Source organism: Panthera leo, chromosome A2, assembly GCF_018350215.1.
Source record: "Panthera leo isolate Ple1 chromosome A2, P.leo_Ple1_pat1.1, whole genome shotgun sequence".
NCBI classification, from domain to species: Eukaryota; Metazoa; Chordata; class Mammalia; order Carnivora; family Felidae; genus Panthera; species Panthera leo.
The window spans coordinates 141,659,992-141,666,228 of NC_056680.1; the positions used below are offsets into that span (position 1 = coordinate 141,659,992).

The 6,237-nt window shown below is 33.3% G+C and overlaps 1 non-coding gene across 1 annotated transcript; it reads left to right on the forward strand.

Annotated features, from left to right (window-relative positions):
* The first annotated feature begins 2,961 nt into the window (after window positions 1-2,961).
* LOC122214624 lies at window positions 2,962-3,069 on the forward strand. The gene has a single exon (XR_006200004.1). It is a non-coding gene; the product is annotated as a U6 spliceosomal RNA (small nuclear RNA).
* Window positions 3,070-6,237: the final 3,168 nt, after the last annotated feature.

Below are 6,237 nucleotides of genomic sequence, written 5' to 3' on the forward strand. Positions count from 1 at the left end.
CAGAAAATGAACGGGAGCAGTCCAGAGGTTAGCCAGAATTGCAAGAAACTATTACCACTCCTAGAACTGAGGTACTATAAGAGAGGAGGGACTCTTGCCCTTTGGAAGCTGGAGGTGCAGAGCAGTCACAGCCATTTTAAAGACTAAGGAAGTGGTGTTTCTCCCCTGGTTTCTCCCTGTCTTCTAACTTTCCTACAGTCCTCGTCCCACCAATGTCTTCCAAGGGCTGAACCAAGCCACAGCAGACACAAGCCAGTAAGACAAGCAGAGAAAAGGAGTATACAGGATCCTCCACCCTCCCAAGAGAGAAACTTGTGTGTTTCTTCATGCAGCTTGACCTTTATCCATAGGTGTCTGAAAATGTACTAATTTTACTAAAATGTGAAAAATAGATTAAGATTTATGTTTTATGTATATCGCATTCCACTTGCAGCATGGGTAAAGGAATTGGAGATAGCAAGACTGAAACCAGAGAAGCCAGCTAGAAGACTTTTGCGTTAGTTCTGAAAAGACAGAGGATTTGCATGCTGTGGGACACCATTAATCCAGAAAGGGAACAAGGGAGCAGGAGCAGATTAGGCTGAGGAGAGAAGGTCATTGATTTGGAAAATACTAAATTTAAGGTGTTCCAAAGGAGACCTGTGGAGTAGGGAGTCTGTAGCTTAAGTGTCGTCAGAGGGAACATTTATTCTTGAAAGCCATTGGTTAATATAGCTAGTATTTGAAGCCATGGGTGTGGTTGAGACACTTTAGAGGGAAAAGAGAAATATAATGTCGAGAAGTCCCCAGAATTATATCATCAATTCTAACTAGTGTAAGAAAAATCAAGTAATAAACCTCTTTGTAACATTTTGTAGAAATACAGCTTATACGGATCAATGGGCACAGAGCAATGGAGGTGAGCTAAGTGGTCTGTGAAGGGTCCTCTTTTGTCCATTTAGTGCCACTAACATGCAGTGAGCCAAGTAAAAGCAAGAAACCCGAAGAAACTGGATAAATCTCTGCCTTTTAAACAGATACAGGGTAGCTATCAAATGTGAAGAGGGTGTGAAATATCTATTCTAAAAAATAAATTCCCCTCTGAAATTTCAGATTTTAATATTATTCAACAGGTTTGTTTTTCTTTATATAAAGTAAATAATATCTGTACTTTGTCCTGTAGATAATGAACATGTTCTGTAGAGGTGTTTTAATTCATATCTTGATAGAATCAGTTGATACAAACCAAGAATTTATCTATCAAAGAGATTATGCATATAAACATGTGTTAATATATGTGCATACAAATATACACCATTAAAGAAGTTTGCCTAGAAAAATAATAGATACTGATTTGAAATGCCCCACAATAATCTGAAGCAGATATATGCAATAAGTTATAAAGAGAACATTTCTGTTCAAAACACTTTAAATATCTCATACAAGGAATACCTGAAAATTACTAAAAAAAAATATAGAAAGCTGTATATTTACAATCACAATAGTAAAAAACAGAAATTTATCTGATTACTTGATGAATCACAGAACATTTTAAAAATAACTGGGAAATCATCGGCCAAAGAAAACACCCTTTTCCATCAGAACAATTTTGAAATACACTAATATGCAAGTTATTTATACACACTCACCCATACGTATATTTTAAGAACTACTCAATATCTTAAAAGCAATCACAAAATCAGTCTTTAGCTTAATCTTCATCTGCATTTTAATGATTTCAAAATATAGCCACATTATAGGGCTTGAGGTTGCATATTGCTACATTACTCGTTTCATAGCATTGTGACTTTCCATCTTGGTAGCAATAAATTCTAGTAAACAGAGCCATTAACAGCATTTTTATAGGGTCAAATGGAGCTATGGTACTAGAAGTGTGGTGCTAAGTAAAATTTGAAGGCTACTATGTTACACTCAACTATTTATTAAGGCATTAAAATCAGGTCTTCTCAGGGATGTTTGAATGTTTTTCATGATCTTTTCCTCCCCTTGACAGCTCAAGCTTTTATGTGGCAATTTGGGGGGGGGGGGGGGGGGGGGGGGGGTAGGGGGATGAGTAAGATTTCACAAAGTTTGAAGTTCTTATGAAAATACGAGCTTTGTAAAAGAATATGGCACTCTAAATAAAAGTAATTAAAACTGATGAGTAAAAATACTCATCATTATATTTAGAAATAGCTGTGTTACATTAATAATTTGAATAAAGGCAGTGATAATTTTGAGTTATGCATAGCGTATGGGGCATCTTCGATTAATACAATGCAACAAAACTGGGATTCCCTACTTCTCCAAGAATGTATTAAAGATTAGTTTTGTCTTAAAATGAAATACCAGTATGATACTACACTATAAAACCATCCTTTAGTTAAGAAAATATTCTTTATTCACCTATGCATCTTTTTAGGTTGCAAAAGCATAGAAAGTTCTATTACACACGTCATTCTATAAGAACATAAAAAATGAAAAAGTTATATAAATTTAAATTTTCTTTTTTTTTTAATTTTTTTTAATGTTTATTTATTTCTGAGGCAGAGAGAGACAGAGCATGAGTGGGGAAGGGTCAGAGAGAGAGGGAGACACAGAATCAGAAGCAGGCTCCAGGCTCTGAGCTGGCAACACAAAGCCTGACACGGGGCTCGAACTCACAAACCATGAGATCATGACCTGAGCCGAAGTCGGTCGCTCAACCGACTGAGCCACCCAGGCGCCCCTAAATTTAAATTTTCTATTTTGACTTTGAGTTATAAAAATAACATTCTCTGAAATAATAGATTACATAATTATATCCTAAATATCTAACGATATCGATTAGGTTTTAACATAATTCCGATATATACTAGTATTGAAAACAAATCTGGTTCTGTATCACTAGTGATATGGAAGATTATTTTAGTTCATAGGGAAACATGTTTTATATAAGCAAAATGTTTTTATTTTAATGAAAATTAGAAAGAAAAGAGTCAAGTGCTCGCTTTGGCAGCGCATATACTAAATAATTGGAACAATACAGAGAAGATTAGCATGGCCCTGGGCAAGGATGACACACAAATTCATGAAGTGTTCCACATATTTAAAAAAAAAAAGAAAAAGAGACAAATTTTATACACATGACTCGTAAGTTTTGGAAACTGAGTTGACTTACAGTGATGTTCATTAAATGGTAGCAAAACTGGCACAGATATGATAAAAATCTTGCAAGTAATATGTGAACAACTGATATTGGAGAAGCATGCATGTAGTCCATTCCCTCTGCATTATTATAAAAGAAACTAAGGTCCAGAGAGATGAAATGATTCACACAATCTGACAATACTCTTAAGTACAAGAGCAAGTCTGAATACTTGCCTCCTCATACCTGCTATGCTAGGATAAACCACCTCCGCCTACCACCCCCTTGACAGTTGCATTAATTGGAATAGAATTGAGTGTACAAATTGTAAGTGCACTCATATAATTATTTTAAGAAAATTTTAGATAACCCTTAGCAATCAACTCAAAATAAAACTGCCCATCGGTACAAAGATGCATACCAAAGTGCATCGGTACAAAGATGCACTTTCTAGAAACAAAGGAAATGATACATTGTCTTAAATCACCTAGGTAGTTTTTATTACGAGAGAGGATATTCATTATTCATTTTTTACTCAATTTTGACAAAATTGTTCTTGTATTAATTTTCTTACTAAATTAAAGTGTTAAATAAACATTTATTTAAAATCTGACTTACCATCTTTTCACTTTTGTTTTGATACCTTTGTATGCCATTCCATACATAAATATTTCAAATAATGGTCGACTTGAATATAATTTACATACACTTATTCTTTAAATGTATCACTTAAGCAGAGTGATTTTGGTTGTGCTTACATTATCGATAGGTATTCTCTTAAAACGAATGCAAGACTAAAAATTCAATAGCTGGCTGATAGCATTTGTCCTGCATTTTCTATAAAGCTTTTCCCCATGGATCCTAGAGAAATTCTTTATGAGATAATTCAAAAGTATTTTGCACTTTGTATTCTCTTCTGGAGGATTTATAATGAGCTATGCTTTCATTAAGGTTCTCTCAGGATATTCAAGCCTTTTACGTAACCGTAAGTTTTGATAATTCATTCCCATATAGTAGAAATTAGTGGATTTTAATATAAATAAAATGTTCTCTTTTTAAAAGTCCATTAAACTAGAAACTGTCAGTGGGTGTTCTTTTATGTGTCCATCTATGAAGTCTTCTCCAAGATCTGTTCCTTAAGTCTGTTGCCTTATTGTCAGGGGAAAATACTCTTGTTTGAATAAGTTATATTTATATAAAGAAAATCTACAACCTATTTGACAATTGCCTATATACTCAAAATCCAACTATATAAATTTTTATTGTGAAAGTCCTACTCTTTCTCCCACTCCCTCAGTATTTATAAGCATTTTATGTAGGGCCCATGCATAGCAGGGGAAAAAAAAGAGAAATGGGATAAAAACTTCCATCTTACTATTTGATTACTGATCAACATAGCATTTAACTAAACTTTTCACAATGAAAATGAAGGATTTCAATATAACATTTTCATGTATGGCTATCATCAGCCTCTTTCAGGAGGCCAATTAAAATTTTATTATAGCTAATTAAAACCATAGGATACTACCACATATCTTTCAGAATGGTTTTTCAGTATCTTGTGAAGTGAAACTTACATTTACCCAATGACCCACAAATTCCATTTGTACGTGTTTACTGAAGCAAAAAGAAAATTTCCTCTACACAAAAACATTGTATGAATGGTTACAGCATATAACCTCAACTTAGGAATGGATAAACATTTGTATAAACACCCAGTGACGGGAGTACTACTCAGCAATAACAAAGGATGCACTAATATCATACCATTAATGTGGATGGATATCAAATATTAATTGGGTGAAAGAAACCAGCCTCAAAGGCTAGGTTTTAATAATTTTAATAATTCTCACAACATAGGTTTATTATGAGAATGAAAATCACCTCACACATGTGAAGGTGCCTAAAATGAAAGAAGTACTCAATGAATTAGAGTTCCTAAAATAATATTAGGGTAATGAAAGCTCTACCATTGTCTGGATCCATTAAATACAAAGAACTCCAATGTTTCAACAAAAATGATGGCAACCAATAATTAGTGTTTGGGTGGAATCGCCTACACTTTTTTCAGTAGTACTAACTACATGAACCAACCCTAAATAGAACTAGCAAAGAAAGTTAGGAGTGGCAGTGTATCTTAGGCTTAGACTAAAACTGACTTAAAAGGATTTGATTTTTTTTATTGCAGAAAACAGTCCTCCTTTGTGTTCCCATAAAATCTGGCACATAATGTTTCAGAATATTTCACATCGTGTTCAGAAAGAAGTATCTTCTATTCTTACCTGCTACATGGAAATTTGCACAATTTACTAAGTGATTTGTCATTAAATAAATGAATTGGACATTAATTTAAATTTTTAAGTGCATTGCATGTTGGCCTTTAAATCTTCGTATTTATGTCAGTGTCTGCATTTGTGAAGCCATCCATTCCACCCCACCATGCTTAGAGAGAAATTTAAAGCTGCCTTTGAGTCTATTGTTCTGAACTTGCTACAACAAAACATTTTTGTTACTATCCTGAAGCAGGAGTGTGCATTTCACCACACACCATGTGATCTTCCACTGGATGAAATACCTGTGATTCTTACACTGAATTTAATATTGAGCAAGTAAAATGTATTACAGCTGTAATATCAAGTGAGATAATGTAGCCAAGGTAACATCTTGATTTCTCTAGATATTTTAAAGTTATCTTAAATCTCACAGTGATATAATTTTACCACTCCAAGTCTTTTCATTGTTGTTCTAAACCAAAGTGTTGCCATACATCTAATAAATGTATTTGGCAGTTTCATGGGACACAGGTTCAATGTATAAAATCTATTGTATTTCTGTATTCTAACAGTTTAGAAACTGAAATTTTTTAAAAAACAGTACCATATACATAACATTAAAATGAAAATTTTAAAAAGAATAACTTTAACAAAATTTGTACCAGACTTGTTCAATAAAATACACAAAATACTTCTGAGAGAAAATTTTAAAGGTATAATTAAATGGAGATATATTTAAAAAAAAACATAGATCAAAGACTCAGTATTGTTAAGGTAATAGTTCTTCCCAGAGTTAACTATGGATTCAACAAATCCTAATTAAAATCACTTTTTTTTGTAGACATACACAAACTAATT